This window comes from Planococcus citri, chromosome 5 (assembly GCF_950023065.1).
Source record: "Planococcus citri chromosome 5, ihPlaCitr1.1, whole genome shotgun sequence".
Classification (NCBI taxonomy): domain Eukaryota; kingdom Metazoa; phylum Arthropoda; class Insecta; order Hemiptera; family Pseudococcidae; genus Planococcus; species Planococcus citri.
In genome coordinates, this window is record NC_088681.1 from 43,074,478 (window position 1) to 43,094,572 (window position 20,095).

Here is a 20,095-nt window from a genome sequence, read left to right on the forward strand (position 1 = left end):
TGAAACCGAACAAAGGCAGATCGAAAGAGCAGGCAAACATCTATCACCTGTCCAAATTTCATGTGCTAGAGTGCCTTTCTCAATTTTTGATGAATTTTTGAAAATCAAATTAAAGCAAAAAGTCAGGGAGAAAATCAAAATTTTACCAAATTGACCTGGAAAGTTGAAATTTGGGATGTACCCTATTTTCGACCTGCCAAAACGATTGGAAACTGTTTCATAACGTTTTGAGCAGTTTTGGAGCATCTAACAGATTTTTGGAACACAAAATTCCCACAAAATTTCATCAAATCGAGTTGGAAAGTCGAAATTCATTCCGCAAACTAAATTCAATACTTACGCTACGAAGTCAATTACAGGTGGATTTAAAGTTGTGCTGGCTAGCCTCCAGCGACTTTTTGAAAATTACTGAAGCTTCCAGTAGATTTCTGAAACTTGAATTTCCTCAAAATTTCATCAAAATGGAGATGGAAAGCCGAAATTTATTCTGCAAAGTACATAACTTCAATACACTATGAATTCGACTGCTGGTGGATTTTAAGTCGTTTTGGAGCCTCCAACGACTTTTTGAAAATTACTGGAGTGTCCACCAGGTTTTTAAAACTTGAAATTTTCACATTTTATCAAATAGAGTTAGCAAGTCGAAATTTACTCCGCAAACTAATTTCAATATGATACCTATGAATTCGACTGTATGGTGGTTTCAAGTAGTTTTGAAGCTTTCAGCTACTTACTTTTTGAAAATTTCAATTTTCCCAAAAAAGCTTCATGAAACCTTTCAAAAAGTCGCTGGCGGCTTCAAAACGACTTGAAATCCACCAGCAGTCGACTTCATATTGTATTGAAGTTATGTACTTTGCAGAATGAATTTCGGTTTTCCATCTCCATTTCATGAAATTTTGGGGAAATATAAGTTTCAGAAATCTACTGGAAGCTTCAGTAATTTTCAAAAAGTCGTTGTAGGCTCCGAAACGACTCAAGATCCACCAGCAGTCGACTTCATAGCGTATTGAAGTTACTTTGCGTCTTTGCAGAATGAATTTCGGTTTTCCATCTCTATTTTTGATGAAATTTTGGGGAAATTCAAGTTTCAGAAATCTACTGAAAACTCCAGGAATTTTCAAAAAGTCACTGGAGACTCCAGAATGACTTTAAATTTACCTGTAATTTGATAATTTTTCGAATTTTTCAATTTTCAAAAATTCATCAAAAATCGTGAAATCAACTTCAGCACTTGAAATTTTGGATTTGGGGTCCTGAGGTGGTCCCCTTTCGATTTAGCTTTGATTCGTTCACTTTCATTTCTCCAGGTTCAAGTAGTTACCTTGTAAGAAGCACAGAGTGAACTGAATTTCAGCTTTTTTCATCAGGGGACCAGTTCATTTTTCAAGTTTTCAAATAGGAAAGCGCTGGACAAAAATGCATCCTGATTTCGGAAAAATGGCATACAATCTATCAAGTGGGTTATTAACAAAAACCAATCGCGAGCATACATTCTAAAGTTTATTTTAACGGGAACTCAAAATATCAACACGACTGCAAGCTTCAGAACAAAGTGAAAGTTGACTCTGCATGTAGAAATGAAAATCAAATGTGAATTTTGGCTTTCCAATTTCATTTGATAGAGCTTTGTGGTAATTTAAATTTCTAAAAATCTGCTGTGTAGGCTTGAGAACTGCTCAAAACGGTTCGAACTATTTTAAATCGATTTGGTGGGTTGAAAATTTGGAGATATTTTGATTTTCTTGCATTTTTGGCTCATATTTGGTTTTTAAAAATTCACCAGGATAAGATACCTATCTTCTGAAGAAACTGTGTTATGACAGTTGGAAAGAACAAGTTTCAAAATTTAAGCTGCTCAATCAAATGTTTCGAGTTGCTTCCGGCAATTTTTTTGAAAATCTTGAGATCAAAACATATCAATTTGGGCGCGCTTTCAGAAACTCCCATTAAAACGTTAGAAAAATTTTAATGTACACGACTAGAGAAGAGAATTCTAACGTTTACGTTCCCTGATTAAATTTGTTGGCTGTTTTTGGATGATTCTTTGAAAATTTTTACCTAAGAAATACCATTTAACACACATGCATTGGAAATTGTATCCACGCTAAAAAAAAAAATTCTGCGGTGGAAAAGGTTCAAAAAAATATAAATTGAGCAGCTTCAATTTTGGAAATTCCTTTTTTCAACTTTAAATAAGAATTTTTTAAACTCATTGGGAGGAATTTCCGAACTGTGAGTTCAACATGACATTTTCAGACACAAAAGCTTCAAAAACCTATTCAAATAATTTGAAAAGCTTTAAAGAAATACATACGCCTTTTTTTGCCTTACAATAATTTTCCGACTGCTGTGGTACGATTTTCTGCACGTGCGTTCCTAATACGTAATATTTTTTGACACCAAAATTTTCTGAAAAATTCGCCAAGAGGGTTTGAAAAATTTTATTGAGCAGGCTCAACTTCAAAAAAGTCTTTCCTCGTCATTATGTTATTTTCTTAGCCTCTTGGGTGAAATTTTTCGATGTGCGCTTTACAATTGCTTTTTTTTGTCACTAAACTTTTAAAAAGTTATTTAAAATCTATAAAAAAAAATTTATCGCAGACTTTCAACTTCGGAAATTGTAAAATCAAATTCTTTTTTTTACAACATTTTCTTGGTTTCGGCTCCAAAAAATAACACATAGATGCACCTATAAAAAATCGTATACTCTAATGCTTGGAGAATTGTTACATGACATTGAAAGGACCCAATGCCCAAATTTGCTGCTTCCTTATACTCTCTAAATTTTAAACAGTGAAATTTCACTGCTTAGCAGTCTCGACATTTTGGCTTCTTAAAAGCAGTAGTTTTTTACTGCAAAACAGTAAAAAATTTACTTAATTGATCAGTAAAAATGATTTTACTGTCCAATTCAGTAGATTTTTCACTGTTTTGCAGTAAAAAACTACTGCTTTTAAAAAGCCAAAATGTCGTGACTGCTAAGCAGTGAAATTTCACTGTTTCAAATTTAGAGAGTATCTGTTATTTTTGGATACTTTGTTTTGAAGATTTTGGATCTAAAATGTACTGTTTTGAACACGTGTATTGGAAATTGCGCCCATAAGTCACAGAAAACTATGTACTTGTTTACCTATGTATTATGAGTAGAACTGTCAATTTATATTCAAATTTGAAGCTGCCCAGTGGAATCCTTTTAAATATTTCAGGTGATTCTGGGTCTTTAAAAAACAGTTCGTGCGTCCATATTGGAGATGGCACCCAAGAGCCAATGTATGAAAAATGTATGTATAATGCCTATGAAAAATAAATTTCAAAAATTTAGCTAGTCAGATTAATTTTTTCAAACTCTTTCTAGCGATTTTTCTTCGAAAGTTTTGGGTCGAAGGAGTTTTGTTTTTGAGAAAATTGTATCACGATTGTGGAAAACAATTTCCAACAGTTGAAGCTGCCTAATCGATTTTTTAAATCTTTCACAGTGACTTCTTCATGTGGGTACTCAAAAGGCTGGGAAAATTTACTAGAACATAAAATTATTTTCAAAGTTTGAATAATGCAACTGAATTTTTTGCTGTTTTCTTTGAGTAATTTTTTGAAAACTTTTCAGCCCTTTCTAGAGTCAAAGCACCCCAATAAAAATTTTTAATCGTTTTTTGGTTGGAAATCGTGCGCAAAAGGCTATGAAAATTAACTATGTAGTAAAAATGATTTGTAAGGGTTATGTTATCTAATCAATTATTTTTACAATTTCTAGATATTTTTTTATTGAAAATTGTGTCTAGCATGCACTATTCAGCACCAGCCAAGTACTATGTGCGATTTTAGCTCCCTCTGTAAAGTGGAAGGAGGAATAATGGGGAAATGAATCCTAACCAAATCGCTAGTAAAGAGTCAGAGGAAAGAAGAGAGAGTGAATATGGTTCAAAATGAAAATTCAGCTCGTAATTTGTTGTGTACAACGGCGACCCAGGTGTCTCCAGCAGATTTCTTAGGGCCGTATTCATGGACGTTGCTCAAGTATCACTTGGCGTACTGCAAAGTGGGCATTGATTTATTATTTTAAAAATATAAAATTTATCAAAATTCACCACTTAGCCAAGTGATTGGGTAACGTCTATGAATACGGCCCTTAAACTTGAATTTCCACGAAATTTCATCAAATGCAGTTGAAAAGCGGGACTATACTCCACAAACTAATTTCAATGCGATGTAAAGTCAACCACAGGTAGATTTCAAATTCTTTTGGAGCTTCCAGCGATTTTTTAGAAATTACTGGAGCCTCCGGTGGATTTTTGAATTTGAAACTTGAAATTTCAACAAAATTTCAGCAAATGAAATTGGAAAACCGAAATTGACTCTGCTTCAAAATTCCAAAGTGCTATCGACTTTACTGGAGGTAGTTTCAGGTCGTTTTGAAGTCTCTAGTAAATTTTTGGAAATCCCAGTTCACGAAAAAATGCCATAAAATGAGTTCAATTCAACTTAAATACGTTCAAAACGACCTAATGGCAAGTCAAAATCAAACTCGATGATTTTTTATTGCCCTCAATAGATAAATCGGTTCGTCTCCTCGAGATTTTGAAAATTTCAATTGAAAATACCAATTTAACCTATGCTTTAAGCCTTAAGGAACCCTTCTGATGGGGATTGACACAGTGTGAAGGGAGAAATCGTCGAAATAATTTTCTCCCACTACGACAGCTTCAGCTTCAAAACCTATTTTTTTTTTCAATTTGAAATATGAGTTTTTTAATTTATTGGGAGTAGTTTCCAAAATTCACGCTCGAAACGGTATTTTTAGTCACAATGTTTTCCAAAACTTATTCAAATACAAAATAGTTTAGGAAACTTTAAATTTGAAAATCACCCTTTCTTTGCCTCATAATACGAGTAAGTATTTCAAGCGTTGTGGTGAGATTTCCTGCACATAAATTCTTAACAGGTAATATTTATTAAGCCTAAAATTTTCAAAATTCGATTGGGCAGGTTCATTTTCGAAACTTGTTTTTCCTCATCATTGTATAATTTTCTTAGCCTTTTTTTCCTCATCATTGTATAATTTTCTTAGCCTTTTAAGTAAAATTTTTCGATACCCGCGTTAAGATTGTACTTTTTTAGACCCAAAAATTTCAAAAAATTTGTTAGGAAACTTCTAATTTTGATGATTAATGGTATGTACACTGATCGTGTGGAGAAGGGGAGATTTCTCCAGAAAAAAACTTTTTGGTCATAACTTCACTATGCTACATTATTTTAGAAAAATTTTTGGCATTCACTTCCATGAGAAAAAAAATTATGAAAAGTGTTTGAGGGCATTTGAAAATCAAAAATTCGGGAAGTAGATTTTATTGGTTCGGGAAACACTCATTCGGGAAATAGGATTCGGGAAATTGGAATCGGGAACAAAAAATTTGGGTATTTTTTTATTTGGAAAAATGTCCATTCGGGAATCCGAATTCGGGAAAATGTCCGGAAACCAAAAATTAGCCCCGTTCAAAAATGTTTCTGACAAAATTTTCCATCTGAGAAAACTCAGAATGTGATTTGAAAAAATTGATTTCATTTTTTGAAAGGGTACCATAATACCATAACTAGTGTGCTGTGTCGTTTTTCAACTTTATTTGAATTTTTTTGCAGCCCAGCTTAAAGTAATGGCCAAATAGCCTCAATAAAACACGCGTAACAAAAGTTTTAAATTTTTGAGCAACGTTTACCCCTTCACCGCCTTTACCTCAAATTTCCAAAAATGTTTCACATGTGTCGAAACTTTTCTTCAATTTTTGAGCAGGGTATGAAGCTGATTGGACAATTGTTTTAAAAATAGGTATTTTTGAGGCGTCGAAGTGGTATCCAATTTAGAAAAATATAACCCCCTTCCTACAAAAAATACCTGTTTTTGAACCATTGTGCATTATTGAGCATTGAATTTCATAACCTTCTCAATTAAGTTGTGATAGTTAATTTTCAAAAAAAGAAAAAAAACAGAAATTCGTACCTACCTATGTAACATTCTTTTCAGATTCCATCCCTCTGTGAACTAACATCGGAGATATTTGCACTACACAGCACTAACCAAGTACATACCTATCATTTTTCTGGATGGCTATAAGTCTCCTTTTAAAAAAGAGAGGGGGTGTGAGGAAACGTATCCTACTACATAAATCGCTGGTAAATTGGTCGGAGGAAGTGGAAGGGAGGGTGAATATGGGCCCAAAAGGTGTGTATGAGCACAAAATTATACGAAAGCCATTACAATTTTATTTACTTGAAGTTACTCATCTTAAAAGCAGAGGTAGAGTGGAGGTTCCATTAAAAAATTGAGGATTGTGGAAAGGAGAGTTCATTTTCAATCATTCTTCATCATTTCAAAATTCAAATTAACTGCATACATAAGAAACTTCAGGTAAAACTTCATTTCTCTTTTTGTGGAATTGCACTCTTCACCTACAAAAGTGGTCAATTTCAACCCTCTCCTCAGAGGATGAGTGCAATGCCGGAAGCGGCTAATGTTTGGAAGACAAATGGAAGGTTGTTGTTTTTTCCTCTTTTTTCGCCTTAGTCGGGGAGCCCACTTAAGGATAAATTGCACCCCCCCCCCCGTCGATCCACCGGGACAACTTTTTTCTTAAAGGGGGAGTCCTAAGGAACATTTCTAGCCCTTGTACTCAAAAAAAAGCGGCCCTACTCACAAGATGGCGGCCGTTTTGATTGAAAGGTCAGTCGAAATCGCAGATTTTGCGTTCCAACATAAGACTTGCTCAACATTTTTCAAACTGTACAAAGGTAGATCGAAAAGATCAAGCAAAAATTTATCACCTGTCAAAATTTCAAGTGCCAAAGTGCGTTTTTCGATTTTTGGTAAATTTTTGAAAATCAAATTTAGGCCAAAAAGGTGGGAAAAAATCAAAATTTTACCAAATTGACCAAGAAAGCTGAAATTTTGAATATATTTACCCTATTTCCGACATGCCAAATCGATTGGAAACTGTTTCAAACCGTTTTGAGCAGTTCTGGAGCCTCCAGTAGATTTTTGAAACTTTAAATGTTCACAAAATTTCACCAAAATGGAGTTGGAAAACTGAAATTTATTCTGCAAACTAATTTCAATACGCTACGAAGTCAACTGCAGGAAAATTTCAAGTCGTTTTGGAGCCTCGCCTCCAGTAGATTTTTGAAACTTTAAAATTCCTAAAAATTTCATCAAACGCAGGTAGAAACAAACTAGAAAGTCAAAATTCATTCTGAAAACTAATTTTAATACGCTACGAACTCGTCTGCTGGTGGACTTCAAGTCGTTTTGGAGCTTCCAGTGACTTTTTGAGAGGTCTTATGGTGTTTTTTGGAAAATTGAAATTTCCAAGAAGTAGCTGGAAGCTTCAAAATCATTTAAATCCATTTGAAACCACCATGTAGTCGACTTCATATCGTATTGAAATTAGTTTGCGAAGTAAATTTTAGCTTGCCAACTTCATTTGGTAAAATGTTGCGGGAATTTCAAGTTTCCAAAATCTACTGGAGGCTCCAGTAATTTTCAAAAAGGCGCTGGAGGCTCCAAAATGATTTGAACGTACCTGAAGTGGTCTTCAGAGGGTGTTAAAATTGGAGCGCGCGTAGAGTAAATTTCAGCTTTCCATCTCCATTTGATGAAATTTTGTGAACATTTAAAGTGTTAAAAATCTACTGGAGGCTCCAGAACTGCTCAAAACGGTTTGAAACAGTTTCCAATCGATTTGGCATGTCGGAAATAGGGTAAATATATCCAAAATTTCAGCTTTCTTGGTCAATTTGGTAAAATTTTGATTTTTTCCCACATTTTTGGCCTAAATTTGATTTTCAAAAATTTACCAAAAATCGAAAAACGTACTTTGGCACTTGAAATTTTGACAGGTGATAAATTTTTGCTTGATCTTTCAATCTACCTTTGTACAGTTTGAAAAATGTTGAGCAAGTCTTATGTTGGAACGCAAAATCTGCGATTTCGACTGACCTTTCAATCAAAACGGCCGCCATCTTGTAAGTAGGGCCGCTTTTTTTTGAGTACAAGGGCTAGAAATGTTCCTTAGGACTCCCCCTTTGAGAAAAAAGTTGTCCCGGTGGATCGACCGGGGGGGGGGTGCAATTTATCCTTAAGTGGGCTCCCCGACTACCTTTAAATTTTTCTTGAATCAGAAAAAAAAATATTAACAGGTGCATAATAACCCTAGCTCCCCCCCCCCCAATGGAAAACATGCACGAGGAGTAAGATGGTCAGTTTTGTTGAGACGCATGTCAAAAAATCTTCTACAACATTTTTTTCTGTTCCACCAATTCTTGAAACGTACCTACGACAGCTTGTAAAATAAATTGATGCTACATAAATACCTTCAATATTTGGCAACGACGCGAAGGTGCGTTAACACTATTTAAATTATATATAGTGGTGCCTTAATGAATGTTACTCGCAAGGTGCCTCAAAGACACATATTATATCCCTGGTGTCACAACTACCATCTAGTAAATTGGTGCCGCAACGTTGAAAAAGTTGGTATAAATATATGTATATATGTACATACTATAATCTTAACCCCCTAAATCTAAATATCTGGGCGATAGCTCCAAATTTTTATTGGAACTCTCTGAAAAGTGAACTAAAAATTTTAAAGTTAAACTTTTTTTGGTCGAATTCCCGCAAGTTACATAATTAACGAAATTTCTCATACTGGAAATTTTAAGAGCTTTCCAAAGGTGTATTGCAAAACCAGTTTGCACTTACGAGTTGCCTCAAATTTTATACAAAATCAGAATCAACACAATGAATATAATTTTTCATTTATTTATGCCGGTAAGAAACGTTTAAATTTTGTGATATATTTTACACAGTTTTCCTGTGTTTTTCCACAATTGTAGTTTCTGAAACAAAAGAAAAATAATTAGGTAGGTATAGTAAACTATCTAACTAAGGTGTGATATTTCTAATTATTCAAATATTTCTGAGAAAATAATAAGCTGACTTGATAGGTAAGATATGTACTGTCAACTGTCCTAATTTCGAACACTAACAGTTTTTTTTTCAATATTATTGACAGAAAATAATACATGAAAGTGAAAACGAACACGTTTTCTGATAGCTAGGATCATAAGCTTTCCTCCGAAAATTTCATGGACAATATTTCCCCCCTCTCATTTTTAACATTTTTATTCGAGCTTTGATTGGCTAGGAAATACGTATGTTTCAGTGAAAATAATTTTATTACATCTCATAATATTTTCACCTTTTTTGTAAGTATAAAAAAAAAAGATAGTGTCCAAAATTAGGTCACCTAAGGGATTTTATTCCAAACGTTTTCTGATTCGTATGAAATAAACAAAATCGCTCAAAATTTACAACTTTATGCTCAAAACTGGTTCATCATATGATCTTCTACATACTTATATAAAAACGTAAGAACGAACATTCATTTAAATTGCTCACTTCGAAGCAATATTTTTGAAAAACATCAAAAAATTGTCCAAAATAAGGCTATTGAAGTGTTGACAGCACCTATCTTCAAAAAGTGAGAACTGCGTGTTTCATAGTACATAAATATTGAATCCAACTGATTGATTACAATTTTTACACTTCGCTTAGCTAATATTGAAAAGTGAATTAGGTCCTTCAAAATTGTAATTTTATAGATACCTACTCGTAAGTACATAATATTCACTTATAATGAATGGAAAATGTAAGAGGACAGGGGTTATGAAACATCAAATGCAGAGTAGGCATACCTGATTTACTCTTTTTTATCATTCACACTAAGATTGCCCATTGCATCCGCCAAAGGATCATCACCACCGTTAGCATTAACCAAGGCGTCTGAAAAATAAAAAAAAATTAGAATCTTTCTGTCGGTTTTCTCTCCTGGCCAAATTGCTCCAAGAGGCTGTTTTTTGGATATGTTATACAACTTTTGATTTTCTATGGATTAATTTCTATTTTGATTTTTTTTACTTTCCTTCAACTGCTTCTATAAATTTTGGACATCCGCGGATTGTGAATTGAGTTCTCACTCAATCTCGCTTCATTCAATGCCAAAACGAGCTCAAGTACTTACCTAAAATTAAATGGTTTCAGCTGGGATCACTTTACAGTTCGATGAAGAAGAAAAAAAAATGCCGATAAAAATAAGACTTCTGACAGAATAAAATCAGTAAAAATATTCATGACCATCGAACATTTTTTTTATTAATTATAAAAGTCGAATTAACAAATGATAGTTAAACCAGTACTAATATGAACATTTTTACGGGATACAGTAATTATGGAGACGTGCTGAAGCATCAAAATCGTAAAATCATCCAAACTGTTCAGAATGAAACTCTCAGAACAATTATTAGAGGGAGATGGTTTCAAACAAATGAAGCACTGCGTAAGGACTAAGGATCTTCAGGTAAAATAGGTACATAGGTAGATGTTATTCGGTAGTTCGCAACAAATCACGAGAGACAACTTCATGGTATAAATATGAATTCAATGATCGCATTACCTTTCTCAAATCTCATAGAAAACTCAAGATGTGCCAAACATTGATTTGAGAATTGGAAAAAATTAAAATTTACCAGTTAAAAAAGTTCGAGGTACTTACCTTTAATAGCAACAATATGAAGTACTGAAACAAAATAATTAGGTACAAATTAGTCGTTGCATTTTTTTAAATTTTTTATTACAATAAAAAAGATGGAAAAGTTTACACTTACCAGCAACTAATAATATGAAAAATAGAGTTTTCACGGACGACATTATTATGGAATTCAGTGATCACTGGATCTCGATAAAAATTTTGTAGGTATAATTGAATAAGTGCTCGTAAGGTAGTGCTTCTGATAGCGTATCAACTTTACGTCAGTATTACGTTCAAAGAATATTCTGCATAAAATACGTTTTCGCATGAGAACTAAGCTTGTATATATATTGCCAGGCAGGTAGGTATAATAGGTAGGTAAGGTAAACCTCCTACAACGACTTCATGTTTGGATAATGATTATTGTTTTTATTGTCTGCACTTTGCACAGGTGCAAGAACGAATACTGTGATTCGTATCATTGCATGCGCACAAGGCGTAAGGTACATAATGTGAATTTCGTACGCGGGTTAGGTACATATATTTCGTCATATCTTCACCTGTAAGTACTACGTATTTCGTGCCTTGGAAATATTTTTCAAGTACAAGTACAGAGTGTTCTTGATAGAACATAACATACCTATACGTACGATTCGATAAAATTCAAAAAAATGCGCAGACGAAGACGAAGTTTAAAGTTGTTTTCGACAAAAATCGTCAAGACATGAGCGTAGCCAAATTAAACGGGTGAATCGGCCATCGACTAGGACTTTGAAATTACTCGATCAAAGTTAGTTTTGAGATCCAATACCCCCGTGAAAAAATTTCCATGTCTCTAATTCACCATTAACCCCCACAAAAATGATGAAATTGACATTTAAAAAAAAAAATCAACGGTCGCGTTGGCAGTTTTCAGCCAACTTTTTCAAACTCGCAAGGGTGCTAGGTACTACCAAGGGTCATTTGTGAAGATTTATTGAAATTTTTTCAAACCTATTTTCCAAGTGAAATGAGGATTTTTATTTTTTCAACGGCAATGGAACTTTTGATAATTTTTTTCCAGTGGTGTAATCACAGAAAAAATATAACAAATATGTACTTAGTAACTACGAGTTACCTAGATTTTGAGATAGTACACGAAAAAATGTTCAGCGAAGTACGAGATTGAAAATGTATCACCGATCAAGATTTCCGGTGCTAAAATGTATTTTTTGATATTATCGGTGTAGGACTTATAGGTAGCTAACGTGCAAAAGGGTCAATTCTGACATTCTTACATACTATGTTGAAATCGTGAAACGTGATTTTAACGTCTTTTCGAAGAGTTAAATCTCAGAATTTGACCCAAAATAGCTCAATTTTGAAAGTTACTGGAAAAAACATTCGTAAAATTATCGAGCACTTGCTAGTGTGTTTCAAATGTAAATTCTTCAATTTATTTGAAAAACTATGCATAAACGCCTTCTTTAGGGGTGCCTAAAATGGGGGGCTATAAAAAAAAGGGTTCAAAATTACGAATAGTCAGGGAGCTTAATTTAACTTTTTCATCTAAATAATCGAATAATTATATACCTCAAAACGTTACGTTTGGCGCAAATCGCAGGTTTCTAGTTTTCCAGGGGCTCCCAAAATATTGAAATTACGAAAAATTGAAAAATTGGATCTTTGAGTACTAGCGAAAATTTTTATTGAGCTCAAAATTTGGTAGGATGGAGGTCTTTCAGATACTAATGAACGGTAAAAAGCTTTTTAGCGGGGTTAAAAGGGGGAGGATCTTAATGGTGGTTCTTAAAATTTTCAAAAAAATCTTAACCTCCTCAATTTCTGCCCCCGAGGATCGAAAGTAAGAAAATCACCTCACATAACGTTCATCTGATTCAAAAAGATATTTTACGCTAAAAAAGTTTTAGAAAAAAATACTCAGTGGTTCCTAAAATTATTTTCTTATTCGCAACTTTGGGAACCACTGGAGCCCAAAAAATGATCATTTTGGGTTAACTAACCACGGATTCGCATTTCGGACATCTATTACAACATTTTTGGAGTGGTCGAGTTGATGGGGGCCAAAAAATGGCCTTATCGCAACTCCTCCTTTCAATGTTGAACTTTTTTTTATCGAATTCTCACAAGTTACTTATAAACGAAATTTGTCACGTCTATTAAGCTCATAAGAACGGAAATTTTAAGAGTTTTCCAAAGGTGTATTGGAAAACAAGTTTGCACTTACGAGTTGCCTCAAATTTAGAAAGAATCACAATCAACACAATATGAATATAATTTTTCATTTATTTATGTCGGTAAGAAACATTTACATTTCATGATGGATTTTATACACAGTTTTCCTGTGTTTTCCCACAATTGTATGTAGTTTCTGAAACGAATGAAAAATAATTGGATAATTATATAGTAAATTCGTTATTCTTAATGTACCTATTCATCGCTTCAATCTAAGGTCTGCTATTTCTAAATATTCAAATATTCATGTGAAAATAATAAGCTGATTTACGAGTATGTACGGTCAACTGTCCTAATTTCAGACATAGAGGGCAATTTCGGACACTAACAGTTTTTCAAATATTATTGATAGAAAATAATACGTGAAAGTGAAGGGAACACGTAAGGTGACAGAACGTCGAATGTAGTATGCATACCTGATTTATTTTTTATCACCCACAGTGAGCTTGCTCATTGCATCCGCCAAATCATCACCACCGTTAGCATCAACCAACGCATCTGAAAGATAAAAACAAAATAGAACCTTTCTGACGGTTTTCTCTCCTCCAAATTGCTCCAAGACCAAGAGGCTGGTTTTTCGATATTACAAATATGTTATACAATAGGTACAATTTTTGATTTTCTATGGATTAATTTCTCTTAACCGCAAATTTTGAATTAGTCTTCACTGAAACTGCTCGATCCAAATCTAATGCCAAACCGAGTTTAAGTACTTTAAAATTCCAAATTCGAGCGAATTTTGTTAAAATGCCTTTGACTGGGATCACTTCACAGTTTGATGAAGAAGAAAAAAAATTCCGAAAAATCAATGGGCCTTGCATGCCTTGTATTTTATGGAAACTAAACATATTTGCGAGAGTCGAAAATTTTTTGAAATCATAAAAAGGCTAATTGGTCAAATGATAACTAAGCCAGTACGGATATTTTATGGGATACAGTTATGGAGATGTGCTAAAGCATCAAATCATGAAATCATCCAAACTCTTCAAAATAAAACTCTTATTTTTTTTAAAGGTTATTTTCAATTTTAAGCGTGTTTTTTTTAGTAGGGTAATGAATTTTTGGATTTCAGAAGGGTACCTAGTCTGAGAAGGCCATTGCGTCTGGGTCTATTCGTACTGATAAAATTTACTAGCTTGAAAAAATGTCGAGGTACTTACCTTTAATAGCAATAATATGAAATACTGAAACGAAATAATTAGGTACAAATTAGTCGTTGGATTTTTTTTTATTACCTACTCGTACAATAAAAAAGATAGAAAAGTTTACACTCACCAGCAACTAATAATACGAAAAATAGAGTTTTCAGCACGGACGACATTATTATGGAATTCAAAGATCACTTGATTTCGATGAAAATTTGACGGTACAATTGAATAAGTACTCGTAAGCTGGTGCTTATGATAGCGTATCAACTTTACGTCTGTATACGTTCAAAGAATATTCTGCATAAAATACATTTTCTTCTGAGAACTAAGCTTGTATATATATTGCCAGGTAGGTAGGCAGATAGGTAGGTAAACCTTCCTACAATGACTTAATGTTTGGATAATGATTATCGTTTTTATTGTTTGCACTTTGCACAGCTGCAAAAACGAAAACTGTGTTTATATTATGGTATGCACAGGGCGTAATGTGAATTTCGTACGCTGGTTAGGTACATTTCGTCATATCTTTACCTGTATGTATTACTTACATATTTCGTGTCTTGGAAATATTTTTAAAACACATACAAGTAGAAAATGTTCTTGGTAGAACACAACATACATATACGTACGATTCGATAAAATTCAAAAAGTGCAAATTCGATTCTCATATATGACAGATACCCAACGAATAACGCCCCCACATCATGGTTAAAATTCATAAAAAATTCTGTCAAGATGATCGAGGGCAATATTGAAGTACATACAAACCTATCGAATTTGACCAATTCGAGTCCATTCATCTCACAACAAAAAACGCTTGGTTTCAACCAACGTGATCATAAACAATAATCTTTAATCAACTTAGCATCAATTCACCATTCACGAAATGACTACCTAAAATACGAATACATTGATGATAAATAATACCTCCGTTAACTTACCACCCCTAACTCAACTTTTGCACCTTACCATTCAAAGACTAGAACAAATCGCGTGTTGAACCATCCAAATCTGGCTGATTACTAAGTGAATCACCACTCAAAACGTCGTTATCAGAGACTAGGAGGTGTAATCTGCTAAAAAGCATTCTCACAGCACTCTTGCGAGAATCAGCTTTAAAAGTAATCGTTTAAAAAAGAAGGAAACACCTCTCTCTCCGACACCACAACAACGAACTACGCGTCGCGGTAAAACGAATAAAACAAATGGACGAAATAAAAAACCAAATTAAAGTTCGTTTATTTGAAATAAAAGCTCGCGTAATCGCCAACAATTGACAGTAAGCAAAGAAGACTGTTTTGTTCTGCAATACATCAGTGTCAAAAAAAGGTTCGCCAATCGAGCCGATGAAAAATATATTTCATTTGAATAAAATACCTCCTCGACAAAGGCGGAATTGAATTTTTTAAATTGACTCTTTTTGCGGTCACTTCGCTAAAGAGTAATCGTATATTATACCAAAGTTACCACGCCATCGTCACTGTATAACCAGGCAAAGCGTACCTATTAATGAGAATAATGTGAGCAAATTACAAAGAGATTGACACTTGGATTTTTTCTAAGGACTTTTTCCCACCTGACATAATTGACATGCTAATCTCGATAAGATACCATAATGAAAAGGTTTAGAGATTCTGGGTATTTTTTGAGAAAAAATTCATTTCACGTGATGATTGAATTCGTACAAAGGATAGTTCGAATACCTTATTTTCAATTCCTGCGAAATAAATGACCTCTCATGTCATTTTACAAGCACCCTGTTGCATCACCATGACTCATCCATCCGTATTCGAACAAACTTTCTAGACATACCCACCACGGGAAAAAAATTACATTAAACTCAATGCAGAACGTCACGAGAGAGAAAAAATTCAGCAGTTCACCTCCTCCCTAAATTTACCTCATCATTCTAACGACTAGTTACACAACTTCCGGGTATAATACGATACAGCGAACGCCAACGCTAGGACGAAAAATAAAGAGGATACAGTCCCAGTACCAATTTAAGCTGCGGTTGGCAAAAAAAATCTACACACTCGTATACTTTGTACGTGTATTTGACAATATAACCATCGGTAGTCGTAGTGTACGTCTACGTGTACACTCGGTCGTTGTTTCTGACATATCTAATAACTGATACGTAAAATTTATAGGCGTATTTCTCATATCTATTACCGATATATTTTACTTTATATGTGTATACCATGGAGAACATTAAAAGTAGTGGCCCGACCATAGTAATAATATATTGGTCAATTTTTGAAAAATTACAAGTACCCCTGCATCTGACATAAGTGGAGTGATTCTCTCTTCTTCTCTCCCTTTCAAGCTTCCTTCATCGTCGTACCAATAGTCCGAGTAAAGTGCGACTGATTTTGACCTTTTCTTATACAGCTACTTCCCCGTCGTATAAATATTGTACCTAGCTACTCCTCCTTTCTTTTTTCAAGTACGAATTTTTCTCTCGCTCTTCTATAGCTTAAAATATGAAATACGAAATGATTTCTCAAGAGTTTGACCAATTCAGTATTCATTCGAATAATTCTGAAATTTCGAGATTTTATCAAAGCAAAAGGGGATATTGACCAAAAAATCATAAATTTTCAACGTCTTTTTTATCGAGATGATTTGGGAAAGGATTTTGACCAAATTATATTTCGAATTAGATTTGTCCAATTGAAAATTTTAACCCTTCAAGTGCCCTTGGGGGGGGGGGGGGAATGTGAGACCTCAAAAAGGTGGAATTTTCGAAAAAATTATGGTTTTTTCGCTCTAGTCCCTGACACACAATTTAAAAAGTTTCTCTATTTTCTCGTCTTTTTTAAGTTGGCCATAATGACCAAAAACATTGGCACCACTGCGTTCCAAAACATTTCCTCAGTGTTCAGGAATGATATTTTTCAATATTTTGCATTATTCATGCGAAATATTTACAAAGAAAAAATTTTTAAAACGCAAATTTATTCAAAAATACTTAGGCGATTTTAAAATTATTTTAAACCACTCAGTAGAACCCTAAAATGGTCTTGTGTTTCAATGACTAATGACCATATCATAGATCGACGCAGGATCTCAAATATGTACTATGATTGGAAATTATAAATTTTTCTGGAAACAGGTTGAGTAGCGATAATAGCGAAAGAAGCACGATTTTTTTCGAAAATTTCCACTTTTTGAGGTCTCATACCTCTCCTCTAGGGGCAAATTCTTCTTCGCCATTCACTCGTATATGAACATTGTGACTATGGAGCATCCCCAACCAGCTGCCTCCAACTTTCTCCATCTTAAACTTCTCCTCTGGTCACTCTCCTAAATGATCTTCAGATGCACTTTGCTTGCATGTGAGATGAGCAATATGGTGTGATAAATCTCACAGTTCTCTGGTGAGCCTTTTTTATACAAAGTGATGTAAATTGACTGGGTCCAATCATCTGGCCATTCTCCAGCTTGCCACACGTGTGTACCTTGTAGGCAATCTCCTGCACAACCTCTTTCCCTTCATGTGTCCTTAGTCAACTTCTCTAGATTGTCTTACTGCACTATATGTGAGGATGCATACTAAAAGGGACCATATAACAAAAAAAAATGTTTCCCTGAAATTGTTGTGGGAACACTTTAAGAATCAAATGGAACATCCTCTTATAAAATTTCAGTTTTGGTCGTATAGTGCCTTTTCTTATGCGCCCTCACATGTGCCCAAAATATCTTCAGGATCATCCTTCTTACAATTCGGACTGGGCACTCACATAGATGGCGCTAGTGAGCTGGCAAATGTTTACATTTTTCAGATGGGGCTTTTCTTATCAGCGTTTATGAAACATTAATTTCAAGGGTTAAAACTGAAAAAATAATTTGATGTACATTATTTTTACGATAATTATTGCATATTAATCATGACTGAATCATATTTTCATTTTTAACTCGTACATCCAACGTTTTGGTAAAATAAGATTGATAAGAAAAGCCCCGTTTGAACTGTCTGAAGATGCTGGAACAATGGACACACTAGCGCCCTCTATGTGAGAGACTCGTCCGAATTGGTGCTGAGTCTGTCCTTCACACCTAGTCATTGATTTTTTACGTATACAGATAGTCCATGTAATGGTTTTAAAACGAACAGCCCTTATGCATCCGACCACATTGCCGCGCTACAGTCGCTGCATCCAACAGAACAATCTTCGGATGCAGCATACTTCATATCTAGTGCGAAAGATGGCGTTTTTGAAAAAGTGAATTTGTGTGAGTGTGTGAATGTGTAAAAATATTCTCTGTACTGGTGACTGCCGTGTGGTGTTTTACAGTTTTAGTGTAGCGAGTAGACAAAAAAGTATGTAAACGAATATACCATCGAATACAATGCGTGACATGGGTAGGAGATGAGGGTGTAAAAGTAAATGCAGGGTCGACGATGCTACAGAACATTGATCTCCAGAAGGGGGGGGGAGAATACAAAAGGCAGAAGATCTCTTTCATTTTACATGGTTTTACTTTTATCATCTTACACAGAAATTAGTAACCTAATTCTAATTTGTAATAGGCTAAGTACTTAGCTGCTACTTATCATTGATTTTTTAATACCGGCACCAAAAATTCTAGGTATGGGATTGCATTTTTCGATTTTTGGTGAATTTTTGAAAATCAAATTTCGGCTGAAAATTGAAAAAATAACAACAAAATTCACCATATTAACCTAGAAAGCTGAAATTAACCTAATATCTTATTTATGACTCGTCGAACCAACTGGAAGCGGCTTCGAGCCAGTTCGAGCAGTTCTGGAGCCACTGGCAAAGTTTTGAAATTCGAAATTTCTATAAATTCCAACATTATGAAGAAGGAAAGCTGAAATTTACATTACATCGTAATTGTGAATTGCTGGGTGGAATAGTGGTGCTGTGCTTTTGAACAGTTTTGGAGGCTCCAGCACTCCAGCAGCATTTTAGAAATTCGAATTTTCCAAATTTTCAATTAGGTTACATATAAAAGTGCTGAACAAAAAATAGATGGTATTGATTACTGGATTTTCCAAAAGTCGCTGAAGCCTCCGGAATCAGAGACAAAACTACCGTGGGGAGAGGTGAGAGAGGACCACTACCCACTCAAAAACTAGTCAAAAACAATTTCGACAACTACGGTTAATTTTTGAAAAATTGTCCAATAACGTTAAGAAGAAAATTTGAGAATTGGCTGAATTTTATTTTTTAAGCTTCAAATGTTGAAGTCGGCAAATTCATGAATTTATTAAACATCTGAATTTGATAATTTGAAAATTAAGGAAAATTCAATAGGTTGGAAATTTTGCTGAAGTAGGCAGAGATGTTGAAATTACGTAAATTTTTAAAAGCTTCTGCCTCTATTTCACTAGAAAATGAAGTTTTACTTATCAAAATACAAATTTTCAAAAGTTTTCGCCCTCGCTTCGCTCGGGCATCTTTGATTTTATTTTTCAAATTTGAATTTAAAAAAAAAACTAGTCATCATTTGAATTTTAAAATTTTGAAGAGAAAAAAATATACGCGAATTTCAACTTTCCATCTTCATATTCTGAAGTTTAGTTATATGTATGTAATTTCTAGTTTTTCAAAGATTTGTTGGAAACTCCAGTAACTCCTCAAAAAAGTTCAAAACTGTTTCTAATCGATTAGGCAGGTCATAAGATTAGGGTATAGGCACTGGTACCCTAAATTTCAGCTTTCTCGGGTAATTTGATTTCTTCTATTTTGATCAAGCCCTTTAATTTTCAAAAATTCATCAAAAATGGAAAAATGCATTTCAGCACTTGAAATTTTGAGTGGTGGTGTGGTATATTTCGGAATGCTTCTTCAATGTAGCTTAGTGGTGTTGATATATCGATATCTTAAACGATATATCGATATGAGATCCAATATCGACATATCGATATGAAAAATCAATATCGACGATATATCGTATCGTCAAAAATTGAGGAAAAAATGCACGAAAACAGCCAAAAATATGAGTAAAAATTGAAATTAGAAAGAAATTTTTAAAATTTTTTCAAAAAAAAAATTTTCTCACTTTTTTAAAAATCTATAAAAAAACTTTTTGTCGTACCAAATTTTTTGCAGTTGTTAATTCGCAATTAAACTTAAATGACTGAGTATACAAATGGGAAAA

At 34.0% G+C, this 20,095-nt stretch overlaps 1 long non-coding RNA gene across 2 annotated transcripts; it reads right to left on the minus strand.

Moving 5' to 3' along the window:
- Window positions 1–8,796: 8,796 nt before the first annotated feature.
- Window positions 8,797–14,372, minus strand: LOC135848504 (uncharacterized). Of its 2 annotated transcripts, XR_010559368.1 has the most exons (7): window positions 14,091–14,372; window positions 13,976–13,999; window positions 13,232–13,313; window positions 10,717–10,885; window positions 10,605–10,628; window positions 9,748–9,835; window positions 8,797–8,889 (listed from the first exon to the last, which is right to left on the minus strand). It is a non-coding gene; the product is annotated as an uncharacterized LOC135848504 (long non-coding RNA). The 2 variants fall into 2 exon arrangements; XR_010559369.1 differs by lacking the exons at window positions 8,797–8,889; window positions 9,748–9,835; window positions 10,605–10,628; window positions 10,717–10,885 and adding an exon at window positions 12,849–12,951 and having other exon boundaries at window positions 14,091–14,353.
- Between the last annotated feature and the right edge of the window lie 5,723 nt (window positions 14,373–20,095).